Source organism: Nicotiana attenuata, chromosome 12 (genome assembly GCF_001879085.1).
Source record: "Nicotiana attenuata strain UT chromosome 12, NIATTr2, whole genome shotgun sequence".
In the NCBI taxonomy this organism is placed as follows: domain Eukaryota; kingdom Viridiplantae; phylum Streptophyta; class Magnoliopsida; order Solanales; family Solanaceae; genus Nicotiana; species Nicotiana attenuata.
In genome coordinates this window covers 13,570,084-13,589,214 of record NC_032000.1, presented here as the reverse complement: position 1 = coordinate 13,589,214, position 19,131 = coordinate 13,570,084, and positions in this window count along the sequence as shown.

Genomic DNA, 19,131 nt, shown 5'->3' with positions numbered 1-19,131 from the left:
TTTAATTGGGTAAAATCTTTTAAAATAAATTGAGGTGTGCCATCCACAATTGAACCCCATAATCTATGGCCCTCATATGAATGCAAAAACTAGTATGGAAAAGACTTGGAACATTCATAACTAGTATAGAAAAACACTTTGAACATTCGTAGTTTGCTTTAGGCGCGTTTATAATAAAATCATCATAGCTACGGGTACGGTTCCTGTGACGTAGTTGTGATCCCTAATTTCTAAATCCGGGGATACATTTATGTGACCCGGCCGCAACTTCTAACAACTTTAATAAATTAAACATGTTGTAGATCGTGGGTACGGCCCCCGTGACATGACTCGCAATGTGTATCAAACAAACAAGTGTACGACAATCGTAACTTGTTCCAGAATATTTCCATAAAATAATTAAAAGCAGTTATAAAGTTAAAAATGCACAATAGGTTTAAAACGTAGTAAATCAGATAATAGGCCAATTATTAATAGTTTAAGGGACCGTGCTAGAACCACAGAACCGGGGAAAGCCTAACACCTTCTCCCGAGTTTAGCAGAATTCCTTATCTAGAATTTCTGGTTCACAGATTTTTTATATAAAGTCGAAAATTTCCTCGATTTGAAATTTAAAATAAACCGGTGACTTGGGACACCCAAATAAACTATTCCAAGTGGCGACTCTAAAAAAAGTTAAATAAAATAATCTCATTTCGATTATTGTCACTTTAATTGAAAAAACTCCCTTATATACCCCTCGGGCGTAAAAATGAGGTGTGACAGTTACTATATTTGTTTCTTTATCTATTTCTTTAAATGTCGAGACCGCTTACGAAAAATCCTGCGTACGCCCCTAAGGGCTATGATACTATGTGAAAAAATTTAAATGAAAATTTTACTTATATGTACTATATTAGAAACTTATTTACTATTAATGAAGAATAAGTGTAGCATTCTCTAACAAATTGTACTTATAGTAAAAGAAATGCCAATGGAGTATTTAAGTAATTGCTTTCTACTAATTAACGAACAAACTAGGACATTATTTTAGTTCTGTAATTATAAGAACTATATTTGATATAACAGAAGATAGCAATTCCTCTTACAAAGAAAATTATACTACTTCTATTTTCTTCCTCGCTTTTCGTGCATTATTAATGATTTAAAAGTTAATGTTCAACTACCAACTTGTTAACAAAATGTTAAGCAAAAAAGCACTAATTTCCAGAATTACCTACTCCCTCTAGTCCATAATAAGTGATCAATTTGCTTTGAGCACATCCATTAAGGAAATACAAAATTCTAAACAAAAATAGTTAGTGTGACTAAACTACCCTTAATTAAATATTGCAGCATAGTTAATGTGAGGAGTAAAAGACTTTTTAGGGATACGTACATGAGGGTAATTTTGGGAAGAAAATTGAAGTTTTTCTTGATTATATAAATGGACACTTATTTTGGACCAAAATAAAAAAGCAAATTGTTCACTTATTATGGACCGGAGGGAGTAATATATACTCACTCAGATCCACAATAAGTGAGCAATTTGCTTTTGGCACGCCCATTAAGAAAATACTAATTCTATACAAAAATACCTAGTATGACTAAACTACCCCTAATTAAATATTTAATGTGAGGATAAGAAAACCATTTAGGGATATGTACATAAGGGTAATCTTGTAAAAACGAATTGAATTCTTTCTTGATTAAATGAACACCTATTTTGGATCAAAATAAAAAGATAAATTAGTCACTTATTGTAGACTGGAGGGAGTACTTGATAATTTTTGTACAAGGTTATTACATTATTTACACATTTTTTGTTGTCATGTAGAAAAGAAAATGAAACTAAGCGTTTAAAATATTATTCTTGAGTATATTGGTTGTTGAAATAGGAGGATAATCTAAATGCTTGCATCATTCGACATGCTGATGTCGCAGAACATGCAAACCTGAAAATAAAGAAGATAAAGAACATCAAATTTTAACGTGGAAAACCATTCAAATCGAAGGTAAAAACCACGGGATCATAAAGATCCAAAAAGCTCCACTATAACAATAAGAGTGTTACAAAAGTTCTCCAAATTGGCTACACAACAAGTGTCAAACACGGTGCAACAATAGCAACAAGAGCAACAACTAATCAATTGAAGAAAGAGAAAAATCCACAAAAACAAAGTTGTTGTTCGAGGCCCGAAATCAGATGTTAACTGCCTTCAAATCCGATCTCCACCATTAAAATCAAAGAGCAAGACGTTACGAACACTCATTCAAAATCTTAGCCCGATCCAACGGTTAACGAATCGGAAAACGTGATTTGAAGTTTGCTGATCGGAATAAAAATCTGCAGCAAAAACAAATACTTTTCTTCTCTCCTCTCTCTTGATGAAAGCTCTCTAAAAAATCACTCTTATGTGCTTAAGTCTTTCAAAGACTTGTATCAATGAGCATAGAACAATTCTCCAAGGTTGTATAAATCATGAGTGGTGCTTTCTCTTAAAGCCAAAACCCACTCAAAATAGGAATAAACACCGAATCCAATTCCGAATAGGAATGGAAACCAAAAGAGAATAGGATTAGGCCATTGAGCCTTTGGCTGGACAACATGGGCATGTCCCAACAAACTCCCCCTCCAGCCATGGAGCCAAATGTGTCTTCAAGTAGAGGAACTATTGGCAGGCTTCATGCTTGCCAATTTTCTGCAAAATGCATGCTTATCTGCAAGCTTAACTACGAAATCCTCAGGCTGCTCCATATAAATCTCCTCATTTAAATCACCATGAAGAAAAGCAGTCTTGGCATCCACCTGCTCAACCTCTAAATCTAGACTTGCGGCTAAGCCTAGAACCACAGGAATAGAAGATAACATCGCAACAGGGGAGAAAATTTCATCAAAGTTAACTCTCTTTTTCTGGCCAAAACCTTTAACAACTAACCTCGCTTTGTATCTAGGAACAGAGGTATGGTTATCTTGCTTTACTTTGAATATCCATTCGTTAGATAAAGCTCTCTTATCTTTTGGCAATTTCACTAACTCATATGTGCCATTCTCATGGAGTGACTTCATTTCATCTTCCATGGCTTCGATCCACTGATCTTTATGAGTATCTTGCATGGCTTCATCATAATTCTTAGGTTCTCCCGTGTCAGTCAAAAGTACATACTCATCAGGAGGATAGCGCATGGATTTTTGCTTCTCTCTTGTAGATCTTCTAAGAGAGGTTTCAGGAGCATTCGAAGTAGTTACCTGAGCAGGAATTGATTGCTGATCAACCACAACTTCATCAACTGGAGCATCCATAACTTCTATACCATGATGATCATTTTGATCTTGATCACTATCTTCATTATTGTCTTAGGTTCCTTCATGTGCAATAGGTGCCTTAGCAATAGAAACTGGATCAATATCAACTAAGCTCTCATTACTCTGAGAATATGTCTTCTCAGCTTTGCCAATATCTTCAACAGTCTGGTCTTCAAAGAATATTGCATCACGACTTCTAATAAATTTATTGTCAACTGAATCGTAAAAATGATACCCAAACTCATCTTGACCATAACCGATAAATATGCACTGCTTAGTTTTGACATCCAGTTTCAATCTCTCATCTTTAGGAACATGCACACAAGCTTTACACCCAAAAACTCTCAGGTGATCATAAGAAACATCTTTGGCAAACCAAACTCTGTCGGGACATCACCATCCAAAGCAACAACAGGAGACAAATTGATAGCATAGGAAACAGTGTTAAGTGCTTCCGCGCAAAATGTATTTGAAAGTTTAGCCTCTGAAAGCAAGCATCTAACTCTCTCAACTAGAGTTCTATTCGTCCTCTCCACCAAACCATTCAACTGAGGCATCTTGGGCGAAGTTTTCTGATGACGAATTCCTTGTTCCTTGCAATAGTTATCACAGGGACCACAATATTCACCACCATTGTCAGTGCGAATACATTTTAATTTCTTCCCCGTCTGTCTCTCAACTAAGGCCTGAAATTCCTTAAACACGCTAAGTGCTTGATCTTTAGATTTCAGAGGATACACCCAGAGGTTACGAGAATGATCATCAATGATGGTCACAAAGTAAAGTGCACCACCTTTTGACTTTACTTTAAATGGACCACACAAATCAGAATGTACTAGCTCCAATAAATCGAGCTTTCTTGAGGGAGGATGGCTATGAAAGAAAACCCTTTTCTGTTTGCCAGCTAAACAATGGATACACCTTTTCAGCTTTGCTTATTTCACTCCAGAAAGCAAACTTTTCTTAGCCAAACACGTAGTCCCCCTCTCGCTCATATGACTCAATCTTCTATGCCACAATTCTGATAAAGTGTAACTTTCCACCAGATTTTGGAGTCAACCTCGCTCTGATACCACTTGTTAGGATCGAAAAAAGCAGGTGTCATGCGGAAGCTAGTAAAGCAAATCTTGAACGACGATAAGTCCGACAATAAAAGAGAAATCTACCAAAACAGACACAAACATATAACGTGGTACGATCAACTGACCTACATCCACGGCGGAGATGAGCAATCCACTATAATAAAAGAGAGTACAAAATATCGAGAGAACAACCTCACGAATAGGCAAACACAAGTGACACACTAACACTTGTCCCGTAAAGTTTTCTCCCTAAACACGACTCTAAACCCCATATGGCTACATTGTGGATGCTACTGAATGAGAAGGACGAATCATCAATTTATAGAACTCCAAACATTTTCTTACAAGAAAAAAGGACTAGCCAAATATGGAAGAATTATATTTTACTTCTAGGAAAACAAAAACTCGATTATGGTAAATATGTTGTCCTTTCCTTCATGAAATAGGAAAACCAATTGTGATAAGAAAATCTGAACAAACACATAACACATGCATGGTTTTAGCAAATCAATGTGAGGATTTGATCGTGTATTAGAAAAAGATGGAGTTGCATTATTAAGGATTTAATTCCTAGAAGAGACCATAAGCATAATTAATATCTAAAATAATGTATTTACATCTCCTTCATTCTTATTTTTAATTCATACTTCTTCTTTTTCAAATGATTAGGGCAAAAGGCATATCTTGAAGGATTGTGGTAACAAAAATATGTTTTTGAGAGACAAATAATTTCCGTATTGCGTATGAATGTGGCCCCATAAGTTTAAGGTTATGACTAGGAGGCTTAATTTTTTGTTATAACTTATATCGACTAATATTGTAACGACCCGACCGGTCGTTTTGAGCTTTTGCTCTTTGATCGCTAGTTCTCGGGCATGACTTGCCCCGTGTAATGTATTATGACTGATGTAGACCGTTGGTTTTGGTTTTCAGGAAAATCGGAATGAATTTGAAAGAACAGTCTCAGTTGAAAGCTTTGAATTTGAAAGGTTTGACCAAGGGTTGACTTATTTGTATATGAGCTCGGATCGGAGTTTTTATGATTTCGTTAGCTTCGTTTGGGTGATTTATGACTTAGGAGCGTGATCGGAATTGGTTTTGGAGGTCCGGTGTAGAATTAGGCTTGAATTGGCAAAGTTGGTATGTTGGCAAATTCCGGTTGATAGGTGAGATTTTGATCCCTGGTCGGAACGGGATTCTGAGAGTTTCTGTAGCTTTGTTATGTCATTTGTGATGTGTGTGCAAAATTTCAGGTCATTTGGACATCGTTTAGTCGGGTTTTTGATCGAAAGCGAGTTTCGGAAGTTCTTGGCAAACTTAGGCTTGAATTCGATGAGAATAGATGGTTTTAGGGTTGTTTGAAGTGTTTTAATGATTGGAATAAGTTTGAATGATATTATAGGATGTGTTGGTGCTGTTGGTTGAGTTCCCGAGGGCCTCATGTGAGCTTCGGATGGTCTAACGGGCTAGTTTTGATGTTGGAAGTTGCAGATTTTTCATTCCAGGTGTTGCAGGTTTTAAGTCTTCGCGATCGCGTGGGTTGAGCCGCGATCGCATAGAAGGAAATCTGGGGGCAGGCGATTTGCTCTTCGTGTTCGCATCTGAGGATCCGCGTTCGCAAAGGTTGGTTAATGATGCTTCGCGATCGCATGGTATGGATCGCGTTCGCGTAGATGGAGTTGGAGTCCAGTGATTTTAGTCATCGTGTTCGCATCAGTTGAGCCGCGTTCGCGTAATAGGGGAAGCTGAAGCTTCACGTTCGCATCCATTTTGTCGCGTTCGCATAGACCATTTTGAGGCATGGAAGATTTGCTCATCGCGATCGCGAGCCGGGGGCCGCGATCGCATAGAAGGAATCGCCAGCTGGGCAGAAGGGTTTTTAAACATATTTCATCCGCGAGCCTAAGTCATTTTTCCTCCATTATTGAGTATTTTTAGAGCTTCTTGGGAGAAATTGAAGAGGGATTCGAAGAGGATTGATTGGAGGTAAGTTCTATGAACTAAAAACGTGATTATTATGTGAAATTAATCTAGAAATTCATGGAAATTTAGCTAAAATTGGAAGAACTAGGGCTTGGGATTTTGAGATTTTAATTTGGGATTTGAAGGGTCATTTGAGCTCGGATTTGAGAGTTCTTGATATGCATAGACTCGTGGCGAGATAAGGAACCCGTGATGTAAAAATTTCTGAGTTTCGAGAAGTGGGCCCGAGGCTCGGGTTTTGCTAATTTCGAGATTTGGATATATTTTTTGATTGTTTTCGCTTGGGCTTCGTTCCCTTGGCATAATGTGACGTATTCGCTCTGGTTTTGAATAGATTCGACGCGCGTGGAGGCTGATTTGAGGGGCAAAGGCGTCGCGAGCTAGAAATTTTGCCGGTTCGAGGTGAGTAATGATTGTAAATGATATTCTGAGGGTTCGAAAGCCCGGATTGCACATCGTAGTGATACATTGCAGTGACTTGAACACCGGATAGCGAGCGTGGGGTAGAGCACCTTTGGGGATTGTGACTTGGTCCGTCCCGATTGATGATTTTACTGTGTAATTGACTGAAACTTATTTGTTATCATCATGACTTGGGCTGATTGCCATATTTGGGCTTCGTGCCAGCTATTTGAACCCCTTCGGGGATGGTCGTTGATATTTCCTCACTGTTTTGATTTTATACTTGAACTCAGTCATGTATTTTTTTCACTGTTTTCAAAACTCAGCCAAGTTTACTTGCTTTAACACTTGAAATGATATTTCCAATAATATTTTGGGCTGAGCATCATGTTTATTGTTGCCCGAGTGGCTTATGTGATTTTGTTGACTGAGTTAGGCCGAGGGCCTATATTATGAGGATACTTTTGGATCGGGCTGCACGCCGCAGCAATATATATATATATATATATATATATATGCACGCCGCAGCAGTGTTATGCTGATACTGGTATGAGGCCAAGGGCCTAGATTTGATGCCACGAGATGGCTTGATGTTGCGCTTGGGCTGTAAGGGGCCCCTCCCAGAGTCTGCACACCCCCAGTGAGAGCCGTCGACGATAAATGGATCGGGCTGCACGCCGCAGCGATATGTGGATCGGGCTGCACGCCGCAGCGGTACTAGTACTGTTCTATGTGTTTACTTTATTTCATTTGTCTGCCATTATCTGTTGTCTGTGTTACTTCACGGGGTATCTACCTGATTGCCTGGCATTATCTGCTGAGTGAGTGTTGTGCCCGAGGGGCGGATTTCTGTGCTTATCTGCACTAATTGTTTTGCATTTATTCGCATAACCGTTGAAAAAGTCATTTTCAAAAGAGTTTTGAACTGAGCTAAGATGTTTTCTAAAGATTTCACAGTTTCACTAATTTTCTCAAAAGGGTTTATATTGCTTCTATACAGCATGATGATTTGCCTTACGTGATTTCTCACTGCTCAGTAATTATTTACCTTTATTACTCACTGAGTTGGAGTACTCACTTTACTCCCTGCACCTCGTGTGCAGATGCAGGTATTTATCCACCCGTCAGCGGGTTTTGGCTGATCAGAGGCAGAGTTATAGGAGTTAGCGAGGTGACTGCCAGCGTCCACAGCACCGTTTTCCTCTCTTTTGTTCATTATTCCGATTTTGTATATTTTGACCTTGTAGTTGGATTTACACTCTAATAGATGCTCGTGACTTGTGACACCATGATTAGGGTTGTGTTGGGTTGTACTTCCGCTAATTATTATCATTAAATCATATTTAAACTTTTTATGAACTGTTTAACTACAAAAAAGAGGTGTTCAGGAATGGTCTGGCTGGCCTTGTCTTCACGAGAGGCGCCATCACGACCGTGGCGGAGTTTGGGTCGTGACAAGTTGGTATCAGAGCCTAGGTTACATAGGTCTCACGAGTCATGAGCAGGTTTAGTGGAGTCTCGCGGATCGGTACGGAGACGTCTGTATTTATCCTCGAGAGGCTGCAGAACCTTTAGGAAAAACTTCACATTCTTGGAATTCTTTTCGTGCGTCCTTGATTCAGCTTGAAAAGTAACTCTTGAAATTCCTTCCACGTGTTCACATGCGCGCATGAGCGCTCAGCATCAGATGTGCCCTGATGGCTTGTGATTCCCTGATCGAGGGGCGAGATGTGATCTCGGTGAGTTGATGCTGGGACAGTCTGGAGGACTTGAGGCCGGATCTTTGCCTATGGCTTGAGCACCAAGGTGCTGATCGTGTGAGCAAGTGTTTTGAACTTATACGTTCGGTAGTGCCCTATTGGTAGAAGTAATGACTGAATAGCTACGTGATGAGTATGTTATGACTGCGAGGTGTATTCATATGATTTGGAAACGACGAGAAGGGTCTGTTGGAAGATAGGAGAACTATTAGGTACTTGATTTTCAGTTCGATTGAAGGGATAGCTCCGAGTTATGGGTGTGAAGAATCTTTTCATGTCTCCAAGATTGGGAACGAAGTAAATTTCATGTTGCAGTATGAGTTCAGACTCAGGAAGATTAAGTGACTGCGTAATGTTTATAACGGTGGAAGGTATACCGAAATGCTAGTTTGAGGCGAAGCAGGTGGGCTATCTCCTGCGGAGTGTTCTAAAGTTGTGTGATCCTTACGTTATCTGTTGGAAGATCTTACTTGCAAGTGTAATATATGTGTTGCAATTTAAACTTGGGTCGCTTAAGAGAGTGGGGTTCAACTGTTGTGAGAGTGAATGCAAGGTTTGTAGAAGATTTAAAGTACCAGATGGTTTGTGTTTTACAAGCTTACCAAGGATTTGAGTTTAATATCACTATGGTATTATGGCATCAATAGAGTATAAGCGTTACGAGTTATTGAGTGTGTTTTGATCTATGGCTTTAAACCAAGTGGGGGAGTCTGCTATTGCTTAGTTGATTGCACGGTTATGTGCTATATTGGTTTCAGTTTGAGGCGTACTGGTGAATCAGTTATGGCTTACGGAGATTGAGACCGAGGATGTCTCGAGTAAAGGAAAATTTTGACAAAGGTTATGTCATGCTTCATAGGTGTATGCGAATCACGGAATCTTGAGTTGTTGTTGGTAATGGATGCTCGGTGCATAGAGCAGGAAGTGGCTTGGTTGTTCTAGGATGAGGTTACATTTTGCAGTGTCAGAGTGCCAATGAGGCACGGGTTGTTCTGTTTGTTTGATCAGGCTAATTGCAGTTTGAATAGAGTGAATGACTCTCGAAAATGGTTCTAATGTGATCAAGATTCTACATATAACAATTGGGTATTTTAAGGTTGTATATGTGATTAGAAACTGAGTTTTCATTGGAAGATGTCAAGACTTGTGGCATTTTCTATATAAATTATGGGATTCTATGTAACAGTATCAAGAAGGCAAAGGTAACAGACTTATATTCGCAGGGAGTCTCTTCAGAGTAAAGTATTTTGATCGTGGTGCTCTTGAGAATATCTGAGAAGGTATTCAGCGGCTTATGAGCCTTAGATCGGTATGGTAAGGATGTGATTAGTTCCTTGGGTGTTTTCGAGGTAATGAGTTTCTACAGGTATTTTGCGGCAGTGCTCTTGGATATTAGTGGCCTGCATAGGTTGATTGAGTTAGGAAGATTCAGTCCTGACGGACTTGTTTGTGCAAAGGGGAGTCGGAGAGTTCTTGTTGATTGTTACCGTGGCTAGAGATGTATATTTTCTGCTGGCGTGAGGAGCATGGGATGTATAGTGATTTTCTTCCGGATTGGGCTCAATGGAAAGTTCTTGGTTGGTTGAGTACACAGTGGCTTGTGGATCGGTAGGGATATGAAGTTCTCACGTTGTCCTAGGATGGTATGGCATATGTGGTATATTATGGAGGATTGAGATTGCGTGTGTAAGGTTACGGTTCAGTTCTGAATGGAAAGTCATAAAATTCTTAGGCAGCACGGGCAGTTTAGGTGATTAGAGAAAGGAGCTTCAGATGATTAGGGTGAATGATCTTCAGATGATTAAGGAAATTGTATTGCTAATCATAGTGATTTAACGAGGGTATATGTTTCAGAAAAGGCAATGTGATTAAGTTGATAGTACTTCGGTAGTGTTGTGGCGCTTTCTTGTTAGATCGACTACTGATATTCGAGTTTGCTTGATGGCACAGGGGAATTATAGGATATTTTTCATGGAATGATTGGGTACTTGAGGTGTGATATATGCTCGGACTACGGAATTTGGGGATCAGGTATGGTGATTTGTGTGCTACATGGGGTTGGAGACCGAAAGTTCTCACGTTCAGGCTATATTGTTGTTGTGAGTCGCGTGTATCGGCTGTTTAGTGACTATCGGGGTCTGGAGACCCGAGCGGACCTTTTATGCTTGGTTTGTTGGATTTGGAAGTGATATTGGGTTCAGACTGGTTGTCTTCGTGTTGTGTTATTCTAGGCTATTGCGATAAGACGGCGCTGTTCGACGGATTATGTCCTATTGGGGATTTTTATATTTCGAAGACCCAGCGGACGGCTGGGAAAGATTTGTCTTTCTTATTTGGGGCCTTCGTGATGGGTGTCAGTGTAGAGGCTTCTACCATTGATTCAGTTTCGGTGGTGAAAGATTTATCGGATGTGTTTCTTGTGGCCGGGCATGTCGCCGGGAAAGGTTGTTGATTTCGGTATTGATATGGTGCCGGGCACCATATCGTATGGCACCGGCAGAGTTAAGGACTTGATGCAACAGCTTCGGGATTTCCTTAATAAAGAGTTCATTGGTAGGCTAATGTAGATGGTGTTCTAGCTCGAGTCGGCTCAGTTGGCTCCGAATTGCATTGTTGAGGGATGTGTTGATTCGACTATTATTGAGCTTATTAGTGACCTGGAGAGATCTATGAGTTGCCTTTCTGTGTTGCGAGACGTTATGATTCGTTGGTTATGGGCACATATGGTGCGGTTCTATTGGGGTTCATAGTGGAAGTCGAGCGGGAAGAGTAACTGGGCGCTGCTCGGTGAATGGCCTATCGGTTATGTCCTATCGGGTTTGCGTGGTATATGTTACTTGTTTCACCGAGGGTGTAATGATTTGCTTTGGTTCCAGACATCACGTGCGTGGTTGTCAAATTTTGAGCATGTGTGACTTGAGGTGTTTCATGTGGAACAGTGTTTGGATAGGATCGCGCATTTGCAGCGAAGCTATGTGGAGATATAACCTTGCGGGTTAGATTCGGTGTTCTATTTCTATGATGTGAGACGGGTTCTCATCCTTGTGTTGTGGCGGTACGGGTGAGCTTGAGGTACATCTCTTTCATTTGAGTCATTTTCATGATTTGAGTATGTTCAGACTGTTGCTTATTGGTGCGCATATTATGCAAGTTGTGGCTTAGACCTATGTTGATGTGTCATGTCACCAGAGTGGTGTGTTGATTAGAGGAGATCGTTGGGATCATTAATGAATACGAACGGATTCAATTTCAGCGTATTGGAAGGATAAGATCTAGGTTCGGCTTCGAAATTTGCTGTGGTATTTTTCAGGGGAGAAGTAGCTTCGTGAATGGTTGACATGAGGAATGGTTATGGCTTACTGTGTGTTTTATTTATATCTGGAAATATAGGAAAGTGTTAGGATGAGACTTTGGTGATAAGAGGTTTTCTACCGGTATTCGGTTGTTGTGCACAGCTGCTGTGAATGGAAGTTATCGCTACAGGTGTTTGAGTTATGTGGTATATCAGATAATTGCACCTGAGGTTGCAGGCATGGGTTATTACAGCTGGTTCGGGTCTATTCAGAGGATAGGTGTGAGGTTTTGATCGTATTGTTGGCTTCAGAAGTGAAGAATGTGATTCCATGGCTTATGGGCCAGACTGGGTTGTGTAATTTCAGTTTCTATGTGTTATCGGACCTATATGAGATAGGGTGACGTGGGATCACCCCCAGGTATATGTATGGCAAGGTTATTCAGCGATTGGTTGGCTTTTGAAACAACTCTGAGTACGTTCGAGGACGAACGTGTGTTTAAGTGGGGGAGGATGTAACGACCCGACCGGTCGTTTTGAGCTTTTGCACTTTGACCGCCAGTTCTCGGGCATGACTTGCCCCGTGTAATGTATTATGACTGATGTAGACCGTTTGTTTTGGTTTTTCAGGAAAATCAGAATGAATTTGAAAGAACAGTCTCAGTTGAAAGCTTCGAATTTGAAAGGTTTGACCAAGGTTTGACTTATTTGTATATGAGCTCGGATCAGAATTTTTATGATTTGTTTAGCTTCGTTGGGTGATTTATGACTTAGGAGCGTGATCGGAATTGGTTTTGGAGGTCCGGTGTAGAATTGGGCTTGAATTGGCAAAGTTGGTATTTTGGCGAATTCCGGTTGATAGGTGATATTTTGATCTGAGGGTCAGAATGGAATTTCGAGAGTTTCTGTAGCTTCGTTATGTCATTTGTGATGTGTGTGCAAAATTTCAGGTCATTCGGACGTCGTTTGGTCGGGTGTTTGATCGAAAGCGAGTTTCGGAAGATCTTGGCAAACTTACGCTTGAATTCGATGAGAATGGATGGTTTTAGTGTTGTTTGAGGTGTTTTAATGATTAGAACAAGTTTGAATGATATTTTCGGATGTGTTGGTGCTGTTGGTTGAGGTCCCGGGGGCCTCGGGTGAGCTTCGGATGGTCTAACGGGCTAGTTTTGATGTTGGAAGTTGCCGATTTTTCATTCCAGGTGTTGCGGGTTTTAAGTCTTCGCAATCGCGTGGGTTGAGCCGCGATCGCGTAGAAGGAAATTTGGGGGCAGGCGAATTGCTCTTCGTGTTCGCGTCTGAGGATCCGCGATCGCGGAAAGTTGGTTAATGATGCTTCGCGATCGCATGGTATGGATCGCGTTCACGTAGAAGGAGTTGTAGTCCAGTGATTTTAGTCATCGCGTTCGCATCAGCTGAGCCGCGTTCGCGTGATAGGGGAAGCTGAAGCTTCGCATTCGCATCCGTTTTGTCGCGTTCGCATAGACCATTTTGAGGCTTGGAAGATTTGCTCATCGCGATCGCGAGCCTGGGGCTGCGATCGCATAGAAGGAATCGTCAGCTGGGCAGAAGGGTTTTTAAACATATTTCATCCGCGAGCCTAAGTCACTTTTTCCTCCATTGTTGAGTATTTTTAGAGCTTCTTTGGAGCAATTAAAGAGGGATTCGAAGAGGATTGATTGGTGGTAAGTTCTATGAACTAAAAACGCGATTATTATGTGAAATTAACCTAGAAATTCATGGAAATTTAGCTAAAATTGGAAGAACTAGGGCTTGGGATTTTGTGATTTAAATTGGGATTTGAAGGGTCATTTGAGCTCGGATTTGAGAGTTCTTGATATGCATAGACTCGTGGCGAGATAAGGAACCCATTGATATAAAAACTTTTGAGTTTCGAGAAGTGGGCCCGGGGCTCGGGTTTTGCTAATTTCGAGATTTGGATATATTTTTGATTGTTTTCGCTTGGGCTTTGTTCCCTTAGCATAATGTGACGTATTCGCTCTGGTTTTGGATATATTCGACGCGCGTGGAGGCCGATTTGAGGGGCAAAGGCGTTGCGAGCTCGAAATTTTGCCGGTTCGAGGTGAGTAATGATTGTAAATGATATCATGAGGGTTTGAAACCACGGATTGCACATCGTAGTGCTATATTGAGGTGACTTGCACGCCGGATAGCGAGCGTGGGGTAGAGCACCTTTGGGGATTGTGACTTGGTCCGTCCTGATTGATGATTTTACTGTGTAATTGACTGAAACTTATTTGTTATCATCATGACTTGGGCTTATTGCCATATTTGGGCTTCGTGCCAGCTATTTGAACCCCTTGGGGATGGTCGTTGATATTTCCTCACTGTTTTGATTTTATACTTGAACTCAGTCATGCATTTTTTTCACTGTTTTCAAAACTCAGCCAAGTTTACTTGCTTTAACACTTGAAATGATATTTCCAATAATATTTTGGGCTGAGCATCATGTTTATTGTTGCCCGAGTGGCTTATGTGATTTTGTTGACTAAGTTAGGCCGAGGGCCTGTATTATGAGGATACTTTTGGATCGGGCTGCACATATATATATATATATAAATATAATATATATATATATATATATATATATATATATATACGGATCGGGCTACATGCCGCAGCAGTGTTATACTGATACTGGTATGAGGACAAGGGCCTAGATTTGATGCCACGAGATGGCTTGATATTGCGCTTGGGCCGTATGGGTCCCCTCCCGGAGTCTGCACACCCCCAGNTACTGTGTAACTGACTAAAACTTATTTGTTATCATCATGACTTGGGCTGATTGCCATATTTGGGCTTCGTGCCAGCTATTTGAACCCCTTCGTGGATGGTCGTTGATATTTCCAATAATATTTTGGGTTGAGCATCATGTTTATTGTTGCCCGAGTGGCTTATGTGATTTTTTTGACTGAGTTAGGCCGAGGGCCTATATTGTGAGGATACTTTTGGATCGGGCTGCACGCCGCAAAATATATATATATATATNCGCAGCGGTACTAGTACTGTTCTATGTGTTTAATTTATTTCATTTGTCTACCATTATCTGTTGTCTGTGTTACTTCACGGGGTATCTACCTGATTTCCTGGCATTATCTTTTGAGTGAGTATTGCGCCCGAGGGGCGGATTTCTGTGCTTATCTGCACTAATTGTTTCCATTTATTCGCATAACCGTTGAAAAAGTCATTTTCAAAAGAGTTTTGAACTGAGCTAAGATGTTTTCTAAAGATTTCACAGTTTCACTAATTTTCTCAAAAGGGTTTATATTGCTTCTATACAGCATGATGATTTGCCTTACGTGATTTCTCACTGCTCAGTAATTATTTACCTTTATTACTCACTGAGTTGGAGTACTCACTTTACTCCCTGCACCTCGTGTGCAGATGCAGGTATTTATCCACCCGTCAGCGGGTTTTGGCTGATCAGAGGCAGAGTTATAGGAGTTAGCGAGGTGACTGCCAGCGTCCGCAGCACCGTTTTCCTTTCTTTTGTTCATTATTCCGATTTTGTATATTTTGACCTTGTAGTTGGATTTACACTCTAATAGATGCTCGTGACTTGTGACATCCCGATTAGGGCTGTGTTGGGTTGTACTTCCGCTAATTAATATCATTAAATCATATTTAAACTGTTTATGAACTGTTTAACTGCAAAAAAAGAGGTGTTCAGGAATGGTCTGGCTGGCCTTGTCTTCACGAGAGGCGCCATCACGACCGGGGCGGAGTTTGGGTCGTGACAAATTTTAATTAATATAAATCAATCAATTAATATCATCTAATAAGAGAGGTTAATATCACCATTACCAAATGCTTTAAGTGTTACATTGTTTACATCATATATGGAATTGCTATTTACATATTAGCTAACAGAGATAGTATTTCATGCGGTGTTTAGTCTTCTTTTTAGCCTTCTTCTTAGCATTTCCTAACAAAAAATACCTGTAAAAAAAAGAAGCAAGACAATAACATTCGCCTTAGTGAAGTTGTCAAGTAGAAGAAAAAAGAAGACATTCAAATGCAAAAAGAGCTCGTAATTAACAGAAATGTGCTATCATAACAGGTGTTTTAGACAATAAGTATAGGTGCAAAATGAAAATACAACCTTAATCTGCTTAATTTTCTTATGTAGACCTCCATATGCATAGAAAATGGTTCAACAACGTCCCACTCCATGATAGGTGATTAAAATAAAGTGACTATAATAACTGACAACACCAAGATTTGAAGGAGAAATTGTAGGAGATGGTGTAAATATAGGACTCTCTGGCTCTATACAGCTATTATACTTTTTCTTCTCAAATTCAATAAGCAAATTAAAAGTATCACTATAGAATTGATTCGCACCAATGCACATCATCAGTGGTAAATAATAAAAATAAGTTCAATACTGAAATATAGAATAACCGGTCTTACCGGAAAAATGACCACGAAACTCTACGTTGGAGCGTCTCAACTACAAAATGGCTTAGTAATTTGAGAGATTAATGCACAGCAGAGCATGCCAAATATTGCTACGTGAACCTTTGTGCAATTTTTAACAGTCTAAATTAGCCCTTTTAGTAATTCGTATTGTCAAATCTTGAATGAAGTTAGTTGTTTGTCTTAACTTAAGGTTTTGCATTTAGTTGTGACGACCCAAAGGGTCATCACCTGTTTTCTCTTTCATTCTGTGCTTTCGAGGCTTTGAAAACCTCACTTTTACTTGCCTCGATTTGCGTGCGCAGTCCGGGCACGTAGCGGGAAAGCTGAAATATGAATTCTGTGTAAAAAATTGATAAATGTTGATATTAATATGATTAAAGTTGACTTTGGTCAACATTTTGAGTAAACGGACTCGGACCCGTGATTTGACGGTCCCGGAGGGTCCGTAGAAAAATATGAGACTCGGGCATATGCCCGAAGTCGAATTCCGAGGTCGAGAGCCCGAGAAATGAATTTTTCTGTGAAATTGTTTTTCTGAAATTAATATGGAAATTTGAAAAGGAAATTGATTAGAACGTGTTGGTATCGGGCCTGTATTTTGGTTCCGGCGCCTGGTACAGGTCTTATATGTGGTTTAAGCGCTTTCTGTGAAATTTGGTTGAAATCGGACGTCATTTGACGTGTTTCGGACCTAAATATCTAAAAATGAAAGTTTATGAAGTTTGAAGGAAAAGTGATGATTTTGAGGTTTGATTCCTCGTTTATGATGTTATTTTGGCGATTTGATCGCACGGTAAAGTTTATAGGATGTCGTCGAGTTAGGTGTGTGATTGGTTAGGAGCCTCGAGGGCTCGGGAGTGTTTTCGGAGGTGTTCGGGATGGTTTTGAACTTAGGAAGGCATCAAATTTTCTATAATTTTTACACAGAAGAATCCTTCTTCGCGTTCGCATAGCTTTGAGGCCACCCTTCTTCGCGTTCGCGTTCAAGCCATCGCGATCGCGATGCTTTGCTTTTTCCTTCTCCGTGTTCGCGTGATGGTCGACACATTCGTGTAGGCCAATTCTTTGGACCCCCAGTGCTTCCTCTTCGCGTTCGCAGTCCTTCCCTCGCGAACGCGTAGCTTGCCAGCTCCCCCCTATTCGCGAACGCGACACTCCTATCGCGAACGCATAGAACAAAAACGCCCAGTGATTTTTTTAAAAAGTTTAAGAACAGTAGCTCGGGTTTTATTCCAAATTTCTCACGAACTCTCTTCTCCCCTAAGCTCTAGGAATCCATTGAAGCTTCCTTTCACCAAGACCTCTTGGGTAAGTAAATTCCCACTCATTTCCATCATTTTCCTTCATTAATTAGTAAGTTTCTTAGCCTAAATCATGTAATCTAGGGTTGAAATTGGGGAAATGGGTAGAGTTAGGGGTTTTCAATTTTTCTTCGATTTAGACCTCGTTTTGGGGTCGAATTTGAAAACAAATTGCATATTCGGGCTCGTGGGGGAATGAGTGATATGAAATTGGTTCGAACCTCGGGTTTTGACCAAGCGGGCCCGGGGTCGATTTTTGGAATTTTGGGAAGAAAGCTTAGAAAACTATATTTAGGCATTGGGATTTGTTTAGTTTATATTAATGTTGGAAAGTCGTTATTTCATAGATTTGATTGAGTTGGAGCCGCATTCGAGAGGGAAGGCAGTCGTTGTGGATTGATTTAGCTGTGGAAGTTGAGGTAAGTGTTTGGTCTAACTTTGGCTTGAGGGAATAGGAGTAGAGTCTTATTTGTTAATTGCTATTTGTCGAGTACGGTGTATAGTCATGGTGACGAGTATCTTACACTGGTGTCGAGCATGACCGTGAGTCCTAATTTGCTAAATTATCGAATTTGTAATTGTTATTTATGAGGAATTGGTTCGAAATCTTTAACACTGAGCCAGTAATTGTTGAGACTTAGTGTGGATTTAATTGTGTTAAGTAGAGATTGAATGAGTTTGGTTATAGCTGGAGCTCCCTTGCCGGGATAGTTTATTATATTACATTGCTCCCTTGTCGGGATAGTTTATTATATTACATCTTTCTCCCTTGTCGGGATTATGTTATGTATAGTGTTGAAAGAAATGGGATCGTGTGGCACGCCGACCACGAGATATTATGAAATGGGATCGTGTGGCACGCCGACCACGAGATATTATGAAATGGGATCGTGTGGCACGCCGACCACGAGTTATTATGAAATGGGAACGTGTGGCACGCCGACCAAGTGATATTATTGTAATGGGAACGTGTGGTATGCCTACCACGTGTTGTAAGGAAATGGGATCGTGTTGCACGCCTGCAATGAGAGGAAATTGAAATAAGTGAAAGTGGTTTGTTTTCCTTTATTCTGTGTTAGAAGAAATCAGATGTAGTTTCTCTTGATATTCCTGATATTCCGTTTATCTGCTTCCCCATAAGCATGTTTTCCCCCTCCCAGCTTTAATTGCTTACTTTCCGCTATTATTTTGTTGTACTTGTATATATATATATCTGCACAGGTTTATCTGGTAGTCTGGTCTAGCCTCGTCACTACTTCGCCGGGGTTAGGCTAGGCACTTACCAGCACATGGGGTCGGTTGTGCTGATGCTACACTCTGTGCATCTTTTTGCACAGATCACAGTACCAGAGCAGCAGCTTTTGGACAGCAGTAGGAGCATTTGGGAGCTGACTTCAGTCCAGAGATCCCGAGGTAGCTTTGCTGACGTCCGCATGGCCCGGAGTCTCTTCTATACTTTAGTTTGTTATCCTTTGTACCGAAACAAACAGAACTATGTTTTTATTCAGACTTTGTATTTAGCATTCTCTAGACATTCGTGAGTCTGTGACTCCAGTTCTTGGGTAGAGTTGTATTGAACTCC